The 15,144-nt window shown below is 43.4% G+C and overlaps 1 long non-coding RNA gene across 1 annotated transcript in view; it reads left to right on the plus strand.

Moving 5' to 3' along the window:
- LOC144772161 (uncharacterized) overlaps nt 1–15,144 on the plus strand; it is a 41,438-nt gene continuing 26,294 nt past the window's right edge. Inside the window, exon 1 of the long non-coding RNA XR_013599675.1 lies at nt 1–150. This is a non-coding gene — a long non-coding RNA (uncharacterized LOC144772161). The remainder of the gene's footprint in view (nt 151–15,144) is intronic.

The following is a 15,144-nucleotide window of genomic DNA, read 5'->3' on the forward strand; positions in this document are numbered from 1 at the left end:
GTCCCACCCAGGGGTCTATAAAACCTATAGAAGTTGAGCTCCAGAGATCATACGCCACCGTCTCCAGCATCACCATGAAGACTGCGGGCTGCCTCCTACTCCTCACTGTGCTCGCCCTCTGGGCAGGGGAAGTGTTCTCAGCACCACAAGGTAAGAAACAGAACCATTAAATAGGTCCACTTCAGCAGCACATCATCTGGGTTACCCGAAAGAAATGAAATGAAAAGGAGATTCATAGAGCGCGAGGCATTAACCCGAGGGTGTCAAGGCGCTTGCTCATCAGACAGGATACAACTAAATGGTTCAAAAGCACCTTAGAGACTGAACAACCATGTTATGTTAATTTCGATTTATATAGCGCCAAATCACTGACAGGTCTCTTAGCGCTTGCTTTGGAAACCCGTCCTGGCTTTCCCTGGGAGATAACCCCTACTGGGCATACCCAAGGTGAAGACCAGGCATCCCATCGTGGTGGGGCCATAGTGGAGATTAAGCAAGCTATTGCCCAGAGTCGCAGAGTGTGAACCCATGATTCGAGGCACCAAGGCGAGAATTATCGAGTCCATGGACATTTTGAGCTCAAGACCCTGCCGCGTCGGGAATTGAACCCTGGTCCCGGGTCTGACCTCTGCATCAGGGTATGCCGCTCTAACCAGTGAGCCACACTTCTCCACTCTAACCATGTCTTCAACGCCTTCCTGAAGGCCAACAGATGGGTTTTTTGTGAAAGGGGAGAGGGTTAGGTGGGGAGGCTCGAGAGAGCGAGAGTGAGAGAGGAAGTTTAGACAGAAGAAGTCGGAATCAGAGGGAGGCAATCCTTGCTTGCTGTCCCAGACTTCTGGTTTCTCCATTTAATGCTTTAACGAGAAGAAATTCCGGGTCATCTCATCTGTATGAATTTGAGACACCCCAGATGCAGAATAAGAGGTGCACAGCTCTGCACTGCGCATACGCAGCTGTTCATGATAGGATCCTGGACCCTTTATGCTTCACTGTGACTGGATCCAAAGCCGCCCTGTTTTCTGCACCTGGAGGGGGTGGAGTGAAAGAGGGCTCCATTGTGTGAACGTGTAATGTTCTGTACGGATGTATGACATAACAACGCATGCTTTTACATCGCATGCTTTTACAACGAGGTTTTTACAACGCATACCATTACAACGCATAGTGCTTTTAGGCGCTGGATAGTGAATTGATTAATTTACTATTCCAACTCCAGTCCCCGTGGATAGTAGGGAAGGTGTTGGATAGTACATTTTTTTTTTGCTTTTTTTTTTTTTGTCCTCATTTGCCTTCCCTTTTCCGTAAAGGGTCCTGCCAACCACCATTCACGGCTCAAAGCCGTGATTTAATTTTTCCGATGGCATAGATGTCCCAAAACTGAGAAGAAATATATTTAGTTCTATCTAGGTATTTTTTCAACCCGTAGGACCCAATCGATTCTAAGCTGGCCCAGGTCTAAGGGCGTTAATGGCATAATCAGCGGACCCGGGAAAAAAAAAAACAAAAAAAAAAAAACCCTGGGTTCATTTCCAGTTAATCCGAAGATCCCAAAAGGCCAAATTACGTTTGCTAGCAGTTCTTTGGAGGTCCATTTTAGATGTTTCATATAAAGAAAACAGCCACCGAGAATGTAGAGGGGGAGTTTTATCTGTCCACTGAATACAGATCTGTCTTCTTGCCAATAAAATCGCATAAAAAAGGAAAGATTTCTCCTTGCCCTTAATATTATCTTCTATTCCAAAGATGACAAGTGGAAGAGTAATTGACAAAGATGTTTGTAAGATAGAGTTCAAAGTGTTCTTCACCTCTTCCCAGAAATTCAGGAGAACTGGACATTCTAGGAACATGTGTATGTCATTAGCATCTACCATGTTACATTTGTTACATTTTTTGTCTGGGAGAAATTTAGACAATTTTAATGGTGTTATATATGCGCGGTGAATTGAAAAAAGATGGTTACGTCTTAGCCATGCGGGTTTTTACCGTTTTATACAGTAAGCCACAGGATTGTTGCCATTTCTCATCACATGGAGTGTCAATCACTGTCCCCCATAACTCGTCTGGTAATTTAAACTCCCCATCATTTTCTTCTAACATCTGCCAATACCAGGTGGCTACTTCTTTTCCTCCGCTGGGTCGCTCTACCAGCATTTGTTCTAGCGCATTAATTTTTCCAATGTTGGAGTCTATACAGCTTTGTGATCTCACCCAGCTATCTAGTTGGATATATTTAAATCTGGATATTCCTGTTCCTACTAGTTCTTGTAATTCGTTCCAGGATATTAGTTTCCCGTCTCTGATCAGTTGACCCCACCTAGTAATCCCTGCTTGTTTTATGGTATTTTATAACATAAATTTCAAGAATACTGGTAAGCCAGGTGAGTCCCAAATTGGAGAATACGTAGAATAATATGACAGGCCTATTTTTTTTCTTATGTTATACCAATTTTTAGCCCATGATTGTGCCATTTTAAGTTTAATTTTTTTGAAAAATTTGTAGTTTCCGAATTTGAACATACATCCTTCAGGTGTTAAGTTTGCCCCCATTACTGTTGCTTTATACATGGAATTAGAAGTTAAATTAGATGGTGTTTTCAATAACATTCTCGAATGTGAAATCTGAAAAGCCCATGAGTAGTACAACAGGTCTGGGAGTGCAAGACCCCCCTTTTCCCTTCTTCTTCTTAATTTCTTCCATGCAATTCTTGTAGTTTTATAATTCCATATAAAAGAATTAATTTCCCTCTTAGATTTTTCCAATTGTTTCTGCTCAAATGCAGTTGGGATTGTATTAAACATAAAAGTAAACTTGGGGAGGATACACATTTTAACTAGATTCACTCTACCAGTTATAGAGAGTGGTAAGTGTGACCAAGACTTTAAAAGTTTCTTACTTTCAGTATGTGTTCTCTCTAGATTATTTGATCCTATTTTATCCACTCCCTGTGTTATTCTTATTTCTAAATAGCGCATAGATGTTGAGATCTTTGCTTCTAACTGGATATTTGGAAGGTTCCATACCATTACCTCTGTCTTGCTAGAGTTTATATCATATCCCGATATTTGCCAAAATTCTTTTGCACATGCGATAATAACTGGGAATGCCTTAACTGGGTCAGATGTACATATCAGGATATCATCCGCGTATAAAGCTACCCGCTTTCCCCACTCTCCATAGCTAAAGGATGGAATTTTAGCCTCGGTCCTAAGCCTTTGAGCAAACGGTTAACATATAAATTAAAAAGGAGTGGGGAAAGCGGGCAGCCCTGCCTTGTGCCCCTAGTTATATTGAATGCATCAGTCAGGCCCCCATTATTCATTATCCTTGCAGAAGGTGTGTTGTAAAGTAATTTAATTGTTCTGCAAAAGCCTTCCCCACAATTCAATTTTTTTAATGCATCATTGAGATAGAGCCAATTGACTCTATCAAATGCTTTGGTCGCGTCTAGGGTCAGGGTAGCCAGGGGTACAGAGGTGGCAGTTGCTATGTCTATGGCCCCCACCAGTTCATGAGTTAACTCTGCTAACTGTCTGCCTTTAATAAATCCCTTTTGGTCAGGGTGAATGATGCTGCCAATGACACTAGCCAATCTTGTGGAAATGATGTTAGTAAAAAGTTTATAATCGCTGTTAAGAAGTGATATTGGTCTGTATGAACCACACTCCAATGGGGATTTTCCTGGTTTAGGAATAAGCACTATGGTGGCTTCTCCCCAAGATTTAGGTGGTATGTCGCCATTTAGTAAGATTCCATTAAAGAGTACCGTGAGTTCTGGGGCTACAATCTGTTCAAGAGATCTATATATTTCTCCTGGCAGGCCATCCGGCCCTGCCGCTTTTCCCTTTTTTGAGTGACGGATTGCTTTTATGACTTCTTCCTCCGAGATCTCTTTCTCAAGTGACAGATTTTGATTTATTGTTAGAGTTGGAAGTATAATGGAACCTAACCACCTATCTCTTGCCTGTTGATCATTAGAGAGGTCTTCTTTATGGATCTCCTCAAAAAATTCATAAAATGCCCTTCCTATATCTTGATTAGTACATCTAGTCTCTGTCTCCCCTGCAACCCTGATTTCTCTTACATAGTTAAGGGCTTTATCATTTTTAATTTTCCACGGCAAAATTTTTCCTGAAGCTTCGCCAAACTCAAAGTGGGAAGATTTACTCACTTCCCACCTCTTATTTATTCTTTCTTGCAGAATATTTTCTAATTGATTTTTCAATTCGGCCAGCTTTTCATGATCTGGAGATGTTACAACTGTCGGATCCAGTCTTAATTCTAAAAATGTCATGTCCTCTTCTATTTTCCTAATTTTCTCATTATATTTCCTCCGTCTATAAGAGGCTCTGTTTGTGATCTGCCCCCTTAAGAAGGCCTTAAATGTCTCCCAGACCATTGTAGGGGTAGCAGAAACTGTATTAATATCGAAAAAGGATATAGCTATGTCTGATAAAAAATTGACCTCTTCCTGCTCCAACAAAATGGTCCGATCGAAAGACCAGGAATGATGTTTTACTAAATTGTCTCTTCTTAGGGTAAAAACTATCGCTGAGTGGTCTGATATGTGTGATGGTATATAATTTATTGATATTAGGGTATCCTTTAGACAGTAGCTAAAAAAGACGTAATCAATTCTAGATTTATGTTTAAAGCGACTGTTTCTAAAGGATACTCCCGGCTTATTGCCCGCTTTTTCTCTCCACAAATCCGCCAGTCCTAGATGTTTCATAATTAATTTAAGAGTTTCTCTTGATTTTACCATACTAGCAACTCTGGATTTATTCGATTTATCCAAAGTTAGATCAAGAACAATATTGAAGTCTCCCATCCAGATTATTGGATCCTGAGTTGATATCAAATGGTTTCTTACGGCATCCAGATGCGATGGATCATCGGAATTTGGACCGTAATAACCTACCAATGTTCTGTTCTGACCTCAAGTGAGACTTTAACTATCAACCATCTTCCTGTCTTGTCTTCCCTACAATCTAGGATTTGTGCTCTTGCAGATTTTTAAAATATAAATATGATCCCTCTTACATTCGCATTGTGGTCAGTGGAGCAAAATGTATCTATCCATCTATGTCTCTTGAGTATAGTATTGGCCTCAGACTTAAGAAGGTGCGTTTCCTGCAACGCAATGATCTGCGCTTGCGAATCCCTAAGATATTGTAGAATCCTATCTCTTCTTCCTTGCACTCGCAGACCATTGACATTCCAGGACATGAAATTTAAGTTTGCCATCATTTAACTTCACCCCCTGCCTTCCTCTTCTCTATCTTCTTCATTTTTGAATTATGAATTTGATATTTATCTAGCTTTAAAGTATTTTTGTTTGCATGCTGTGAGCGGTTGGTTTCTGAAAAATTAGATTGATCTGACAAATGAGGATTTTTCATTTTATTGCCCCCCCTTCCCCCCTCCCCCCTGGGAAACCCCCCCTTACTTATTCTGGCTCGGCGTTGAGCCAATTTCCACCCACCAATAACCTGTCCTTCGCCCCTCTACCACCTTTCGTGAAAAAACCATAGCCGTATCTAATTCTGTTTTATAGAAATCAAAACATCATGAATAAAAGAGATGAAAATGAGGTATGCTTGATTTTCGTTTTTGGTATTTAAATAAAGTGAGTGTATGTGCTCTAAATTATTTCATTTCCCTTTCTGTTTATATATATATAGTTTTTCTTTTTTTAAGATAGACTTTATATATTTTTTTTTTCAACTTTTTGATATATTTTCGTTTCCCCTCATATTACTTCCACATCACCCCTTAATCATTTTGATTTTCCCTTCTTTTTTTTTTTTTTTTTAAATTTCTCTGTTGATTTTATAACTATTCCTGTTCAGATTCATATTCTTACTTAATTTGTTTTGTGCGCCTGAGCTTGAGCATGATCTCTAATAGATTCAAGTAACTCATCCGCATCATGAGTGGAGCGAACATTGTGCATCTTGTTGTTGTACATAATCCTAAGAAAAGCGGGGAATCTCCTCTGGACCGTTGCGCCAAGTGACCTGAATTTATCCATACGTTGCCCCAACTCCCACTGCCTCTCTAGGGTGGTCTTCGAGAGATCTGATCGAATTTCAAATACGAAGTCTGGTCCCTTTATAGAACCAACTTTTAAGGCAAGGTTTAAGATGTTGTATTTAAGGGCATACGTTAAAAAATTAACTAGAACTTTCCTTGGCTTAGTCCTTGCAGGATTCAGGCGAAAAGGGTCCCTATGTATTGGCTGAATGTCTTTTTCCAGGTCCTCAAACGTTTCTTCCAAATTCAATGTATCTTTTATGAGATGTACAATGAATTTCTTGAGGTCCCCCCCTTCTTTTCCCTTCGGTATCTTGAGGAGTCGGATATTGTTGCGTCTGGAATAGTTTTCTAACATTTCGATTTTTTCTCTCATGTCGTCCCCATCTCTTTGAAGAGTGTAAATTTTGGATCTAGCTGCTTCTAAATTTGTAGTCAGTTGGCCCACTGAACTTTCCAGTGCCTCCGTTCTCTCACAAAGGCCTTCAAGTTTTTGTCCCAGCTCTTCGCAAGTGTCTCTAATCTCCGCTTGATTCGTCTTAGATATTGTGAAGTCCTGCCTTATTTCCTCTCTCATCTCTGAAATTGAGGAGACAATTGCTTCAAGTGCATTTCCGATCACTGGATCTAGGTTTTGAGGAGTAGCCTTCTTATTCTTACCCAATTTAGCTGTTGTTAAGTCTTCCTTCTCTAATATGTCCTTTGATTTTACACTTTCTTGATTCTCTACTATGTGTTCTGTTTGTAACTCTGTCAGGGTATTCTGTTTGTCATCGAAAGGGGCTTCTAATACTCCCCCCCCCAGGCAGAAAAGCATCAGTTAGGCCTAAACTCAAGACTGCCTATCCTAGAGCGCCCCCCAGCGCAATGCGTTGTAATGGTTTGCGTTGTAAAAGTTGCGTTGTAAAGGCACTGCGTGGTAAAAGTTGCGTTGTAAAGGTTGTTTACCGTTCTGTACATAGAATGTACCATGTCAGGACCAGGTCAGAAAGCATGGGGAGGTTTTGAGAAGGTGCTGAGGGTGAAACGGAGGAAGCAAAGCCATGAAAGAGACTTGTTGTAAGAGATATTATTTACACTTTATTTTCAGACAGCTCAGCTCAGAAACTAAAAGATACACACCTTGCCACTATTTTAGAGCTGCGCTGTCTGTAAATAAAACACTTGGGCCAAGATTTACAAAGGTTTCGCGTTGGGTTTTTAACACAAATCCTACTCAAAACCCTTGTTGGGGATTTACACACCGACGCAAACTAGTATTTGAGTTGGTTTGTAGGAAAAGTAATGCAAACCCGTGCAAAGAGCTTCTTTGTGTTACTTAGCGTCAAGGTGGCGTTGCATGGGTGATACATGCACGTTCCCGTGCAACCACCCATGGATTTCGATGCAAAACACTATCTAGTAATATTAGTGGACAGGGATTTGCACCAAAAAGTAGCGCTGCTGGGAAGCAGGCATTAAAAGGAAAAATGTTTTCATTTCTCCTTTTTTCCCCGATGTTGCATGTGTGATGCAGTGTACAGCGCACACACAAAGTAGGTGCAAAGGTGTGCGCGTTGTGCTTGGTAGCAACATTTTGCACTGGCACTAGAGAGAGAGGAGGAGAGTGCCATATCTCTCTGACCGACGTAAGCTGACTGCCATAGCTTGACCCGGCATTATGCCCGTGACTTAAGAATCACTAGGGCCTTTAATTCCCTACGACGTTGATTGACTTCCAAAAATATTACCTGCCCTGAGGAAGCTCCGGGCCGGATGGCCATGTAAGGGGGCGAAACACGTGTTGGCTGTTTTTCTTTCACTCACTCTTAGGACAGAATGCCAATAATACTATAAACACCTCATAACAAACCAGTGCGTGATTGGAATTTTTTCCAGAAAACACGGATGGAACGAATCTTGCCCAGAAAAACCTGTTGCACCTTGCTCACATTAACCCCCCGCATGCTCGTGACGGAACCCTTCCGTCACGAGCCTCGGGTGGGCTGTGCTGGTGACGGAACGGTTCCGTCACGGCCTGCTCGCCGCGTCTGCACGGCACGAATTCCGTGCCTGCGCTGACGTTCTAATGGGCGGGCGGGTCCGTGACGGAACCGTTCCGTCACAAGCACAGCTCACCTTAGGGCCGTGATGGAGCGGTTCCGTCACGAGCACGGGACCGCCGCGCGGCCCCGCCTTACCCTTAGCGCTGCGGCGGAAGGGGTTAAGGGGTTAGGGGGTTTTCCCCCTGTCAAGGGCAAGAACCAGAAACAGAAGACTCTATGCTCATTTCCCTGCCAGTAAGGGATTGGGACCTTTTTACCCCTTATATCTATAAAATATCTCTCTGGGTATGCTGCTGTCCTACTCTATCCATGTCACACAGTGATGCGCAGTACTTTTGGGTGTCGCGATGCGTTGCATGACACCTTTGTAAATTGGGGCCTAACTGTGAAACACATCAGGGAAAATAAATTGATGTTAAGCACTGCAGGCACATACAAATATACAAACCTTCACATTCACACACAATTATTCACATTCACATATATCCATTGAAATTGAACTACACCTATTCACATTCACACACATATTAGTCCATATTCTCACATCATACACACACCTCTGTCCACAATCACATATACCATTTCATACACACAATCACCTCTTCTCATTTACATAGTTCTCTTCATATTCACACATAACCCTTCACATTCATGTAAGGCCTTCGAATTCCCATTTATGCCTTCACACTCACTCACATCCTTTCATATCAACACACACACCCTTTCACATTCACACATATTTTTCCACATTCACCCATGTGCCTTCACATTCACATATACCTTTCCACATACACACTAGGGGCTTCATTTTTGAAAAGTGACGCATCGCTGCGTGAAAACAGCGATGCGTCACTTTTCACTGCGCCCTCCTTGCAACACAAATGATGCGTCATATTTACAGTATGACGCATCATTGCGCAAGGAGTTACAGATACGTCAGTATTTCTGACGTATCTGTATGGCGCAAAAGTGACGCATTGCTGGAGTGTATCACAAAAGTGATGCAACTCCAGCAATGTGTCCTTTCACATGGGGCAAGCCCCATGTGAAATGGCCTGCGCATTTGTGACCTAGAAGTGGCGCAGTCAAATCTCATAGATTTCACTGCGTCACTTTTACGACCCTTCCTTGCATCAATACGTCCCCTTTGCATACATTACACCTAGTGAAGGTATAATGTGACGCAGGGGTTTACAAAGTGACGCATCTACCTAGATGCGTCACTTTGTAAATATGGTGCAACAAGGCGCATTTTTTCTGCCACTGGTGCGTCACAAAAAGTGACGCACCGGCGGCGTAAAAGTGACGCTTAGCCTCATAAATGAGGCCCCTACTGCTTTGTAAACATGCATAACCTTTCCCACAATCCCTAGACATTCAAATATGTCTTTTCGCATTCTCACACACCTCTTTGCCCTCACACACATCACACACCATTTCACATACCCCTTCACGCTTTAGCGTAGCAAGAGTGCCGTGGACCCAATGCAAGCGACATAAGTCCCAGTTGCCCATTACTTTTAATAAAACTACATATAGGGTGCCCACTTATAGAGGCTTTCAGTCAGCCCTTTTCATGATTGGGCGACTGTATTGTCATGCACAGTTGGTTCTGCCCAGCACAGCATACAGCATGGGGCACAGGGTCAGCCCACGACAGCCACTGGTGCACCTGGCTATGAGTGACAGCTTCCTGCTGTTCTTCTAAGTGCACAAGGAGACACCTTCCGGGTCAGGGAGATCAGGTGCAATGTGTTCTTTCACATCAAACATATAAACAATGGCTGCCTTCATACACACACCTGTCACAACCAACATCAACCTTAGCAAAGCCGAAAGGCCAAAGGTCAATGCCAGACCTATGTCTTTGTTTAGATCTTAAGATAGTCAAGGCAGATTTATTTTAGTAAAATTATGCTCACAATATAGTTATTCAGAGGGGTTTTCAGCCCGCCTACTCTAGACATTGGTCTGTTTTTCTGTCACTCACATTTTTGTTCTGGCCACCTCAGCATGGGCAACAGAGTCAGCCCTCTCCAGCTATTGGCTTGCTTGGCTGTGAGTGACAGCATTCAGCTCTTGCACCGTGTGCTCTTCAGCAGAAAACGAGTTCCTTTTCATGCAATGCACAAACAGTCCAATGTGAGCTGTTTTTCAAAATAACTCTGAAATGTCCCCCTTTCCATTTTATTTTAACAGAGCCTTGTAAGGCCTTCCACACTCTTACTTGTCAGGTTGCATAACTTCAGATGCATGCATAATTCATCGTTTTAGCTGTAAACAAAATGCCTTTGCCTATTTTGGCAGACGGTGAGAGGATGTGGCATTACTCCAAGAGCTGGTGACTTTGGAACTGGTGAGACAGGTTTGAGTCTTGGCATCAGCTCACATCCTGTGATTCTAACCTTTCCTGCAGCGCAGCAAGACAACTCTTTCTGCTGTGTTGCATGAAAGAGTAGCATCAGACATGCACCATGTGTTCAAAGATATGGCACATGTCTGCTGCCTCCTGGCCGGGAGCGCTGTGTGCTGCCTAGCGTCAACAGAGACACCCTGGAACCATGAAGGGACCCCTTCTTGCACAAAAACAAACCTTAAAGACCGTTTCCTTTTTCTATGTGTCAAAAGCGAGACCTATTGGCTATGCCAATGCTTGTTCTATGTGTGATTCGAAATGCATCACACAAAGAAAAGGGAAGTAACGAGGAGAGAAATATACATTTATTCTTGTTATTCCAGGGTCTCGGAGGCACAACATTTGGTGCAAGTTTATTTTACCTTAGTAAACCGGAAACTGCGTCAAAATCCATTGGTGGATGCGTGGAAACAGCCAGGAACCCATCACTGAGGCAAAGTAAAGTTCGGCTTCTGTATGTGCTGCAGTGTGTTAATATTTCCCTAAAGCGCACAAAGCCACATAAAGGGGCATATTATCAACAAATAGCGATATTTATCGCTATGTAGGCTTAGCAGCAATATTTTTATCGCCGCGCATCACCGGATTTTATCGCCGAGCTAACGTGCTATTAGCATTGTTTATCTCAAAAGTGATAAAATTCACGGCAATAGTGTCAAAATCCGTGAATATCGCTGAGAATACAGCGATATTCACGCATTATCGCTAACAGGGTCTTAGCCATTATATCCACCTCCCATTGGATATAATGGCTAAAAACTGGTCAGAGCAGGTGTTAGTTTTTGGAGATATTCGCGCTTAGCACGAATATTTCCATCGCTACGCCTGTGTTGGTAATAGATGATAGCGATGTTAGCGACTGCTTTCAGTCGCTAACAGTTTGGGTACGTCCACTTTGCATGCCATTAGCGATAAATATCTCTGACATGCAAAGCGGGCACCAAACCGCTCGCTATCGCCTAGCGACAGCTTGCTAATAGGGTGATAGAACTATCGCCGCTTACCGGCAGAAAACGTCCTCTAAAGCGGCGATAATTTCCTATCGCCCCCCCCCCCCTTGATAGTATGCCCCAAAGTTGCTATGTGTGGCTTAGTATATACCTGTTAAGGACTTGCAACGACTTGCAGAACGCAAGTCCTCCGTGAATCTGGGCCTCGATCGCCCCACACCTAAAAAATATCCAAAATGAATGTGTTTTTGAGTGTTGTACCTGGTGCTCTAGTGAACTGCCTCAATACCTTCGGCTCAAGCCTGAGGTTTATAAAACTGCCAAATAAAATGGCTCAGCAGCTCCTGGCTCTGCCTCTGTGCTGCTCACACTTCTTAATATACCTCACATGCACCCAATGCTGGCATACTTAAGTTTTGATAAGACACATCACCGTCAGCCTTCTTAAAAGTCTGGTGTTAGCCAAGACTGTCTGATTTACTCAAAATGATGGGTAAAGCCCCTCTCTGCATTTATACATGCATGGATTTTTATTTGTATTTCTTTTTATTACAGCAGATTGTTGCACTCAAGCTGTTTCTAGGCCAGAACTAAAAAGTGAGATGCTTGCAATTTAAGTGGATTTAGTCATTCCCTCCTTCCTAAAAGATATTATGCTTCATCTGATTCCTGTGATCTTGCTAGTTTTCGCAGGGTGTGTTTTTTTATAGCATTGAATTCGAGGTTTGCAAGAATAGTTCCTTGTGTGGCAGTGTGCGGATATTTCAAGCACATAAATAACTCTATTTCAGGTGATTTCACAAACCGGGATTCAGAAGTAAATTTACAGTCTGACAAGGACCAAAATAAGTCCATGCTAACCAGGCAGTATGTGCTGGCAGTCAGCGGCTGACTGTCCCCCCCCTGCCCTCTGGGTGGCGCTGTGGGATGGGGGAACAGCTCCATTCTCACTGGGCTTCATTTAAAGTGTGTCTGGCCTGTCTCTGCCTCCAGGGGATTCCCTGTCATGTCTGCACCACTGAAGACAGTGAAAGTTTGGTGAGGGTCAGCCATGTTTCACAGCTGTTTGGCCGCTCAGCAAACGCTTTTGTTTTCAGAAAAACAAAACTCACAAAGTTGGAGTTTAGTTTCCAAAGATGAAAAACTAAAAACCCTGACTCCCTGGGGGTATTCCCACTTGCGTTGGTGTCATATTTTATTTTTAGGTTTCGCCTATTATCATTCGCTTGCGAATGTAATAGGCGAAAATTCAAGTGCTCGATCGATTCGTCAAACCACTGCAGTTTTTCCACAGTGCATGTGAGTCACGTGACCACACAAGCACGCGCATTTCCCTAATCCGCCTGCCACACTTCTCCTCCCCTCGTTCGCATTCCCGCCCCCCCATCCGGCATCCCTCCGCGCATCTCCCTAATCCGCCTGCCACGCGTTTATCTTTAACAATGGCTAAGGCTCCTATCATTTCTGTGGCTCGGCTTGTTTTTCTTTGGCATTCATCTCCAAGCGCGAGCAAAATGCTTTCACTTTCGCGCTTACTGAAGCTTCCCCAGCCGTCCACTGGTGAAACACTCCTCCGGACACAGTGCTTAATCTTTTTTTTTGCTTCCTTTATTTCATCGGTTGGCAATATGTTTTTTTTATTTAATTATTTGTTTAGAATGCAGCGTGTTTTGTGTGCTTTGAGACGCATTTGCTGCTGCCAGTTTAAAGTTTCATTAATGCTGCTTCCTCCTGGTCGTGTCTTCATTTTGAGATGGCTGGTGTGCGCTCTCTGCGACATGCCTCCCATTTACAGTGCTTACTAAAGCTTCCCCAGCCATCCACTATTGAAACACTCCTCCCGCCCCCAGCCCGCCGCCTCCCAGCACAAACACACACAACGCTTTTAGTGCTGTCACTGCGGATTGTTATCCGAGCGGCGCCAGCATGGAGCCGTGTCCTCTGTGACAAATAACATCCCGCTGTGAGAATACCAGGGTGCTCTCGTGTGGCGGGGGGCTTCTGGTAGTGCCACTTCTGCAGCCTAAAGTGACCGGCTTACAGCCTCACCCTGGCTCATTTGAAAGAGGGGGAGGGTATTTCTTCATTACATGGAGGTGGGCCCAGGGGGCACAGCAGTCTGTGAAGGGTTAGCAGAGAGGGGCTGTTTATGTAACACTGAGACATCCTTGGCACACGAATCACAGTAGGGGAGAAATTTTCAAAACTGATAGTGTTTCGTTTTTGTACATTTACAGACCTTCTTGCGTACATTGCCCTCGGTAAAGGCATATATGGGAGAGAGGAACATAGCGCTAGGCGGAGGAAGGGAGACAACATGCACTCTTGGAGAGAGCTGAAACAACTGAAACAAGCATTAACAAGCACTGGCGTTGCCAATAGGTTTCGCATTTGGAAAGTTGGAGCTATTGGTTTTGTAAATGACATTTTATATTTATATATCATTATTGGCATTGTCAATAACAATATATAAATATAAAATGTCATTTACAAAACCAATAGCTCCAACTTTCCAAATGCGAAACCTATTGGCAACGCCAGTGCTTGTTCTGTTCAGGTCCTCCTGTTGCAAAATTAATGTATGGATTTTAAAGCACCTTGTTTATTAACCCCTTCGAGGCTGATGACGAGCTCAGCTCGTCATGAGTTTTACCTGCCGTGCGCTCATGACGAGCTGAGCTCGTCATGAACCGCGGGGTTTTTAAAACTTAAAAAAACTTTAAAAAACCGCCGCGAGCATGAGGTTAATGATGAGGCAGCCTGCCACAGCCACAGCACTAAATATGGCATCAGATGAGGCTGTCTGATCTGTTCCCCTGAAGGATCCTGTTTCATGTCTTCAGTAACACCAAAACATCAGCTTTAAGATCCTATAGAAGTGGGACTGAGAGAGGGCCTTTGGCTCCGCCCACATGTTGATCTTCCTTCCCAAACTATTTGATTGGACAGAAGTTGTGTTCTTTTAGAAAAGAGTGCTTGCTGCAATCCTATTGTTTCCTGGGTGGTTTTCCCTTACCTAACATGGCCACGTCATTCAAATGCAGTCATGCAATAGGGTGCAAGGAAAACACAGCATGCCGCTCTAGGATGTCTTTCCTTTCACAAGAGAATGAGTCTTAGTCGATTGAACGTGAGACTGCTTTTTAGTCACTCTATAGGGGAAACATCCTTTACAACGCAACTTTTACGACGCAGTGCCTTTACGACGCAACTTTTACAACGCAAACCATTACAACGCATTGCGCTGGGGGGCACTCTAGGATAGGGAATAAGTTTAATTTACTGTCCAACACCTCCCCTAGTGTCCACGGGGACTGGAGTTGGAATAGTAAATTAAACTATTCACTATCCAGCACCCCAAAGCGCTATGCGTTGTAAAGGTTTGCGTTGTAAAAACCGCGTTGTAAAGGCATGCGATGTAAAAGCATGCGTTGTAATGTCATACATCCCTCTATAGATACTCTCAACGTTATACCTCCGCTGAGAAGGCGTATCTTTTTGGTGCATTCCCAAGTCCACCAATTCTGGTACATCTGATAATGTGTCAAAAACTATGAGAGTTGCACGGCAACACTCACGCACCCCCCATGGAACGCCTTCCCAGGGCAGAGAGCGGCAACTCAGTGATTTGCGCTGCGTTGCTCTGCTACAGATATGTGAAGCTGCTCAGGACCAAACAAAGTGCCCTTGTGTGGC

The sequence above is a fragment of the Lissotriton helveticus genome, chromosome 8 (assembly GCF_964261635.1).
Source record: "Lissotriton helveticus chromosome 8, aLisHel1.1, whole genome shotgun sequence".
NCBI classification, from domain to species: domain Eukaryota; kingdom Metazoa; phylum Chordata; class Amphibia; order Caudata; family Salamandridae; genus Lissotriton; species Lissotriton helveticus.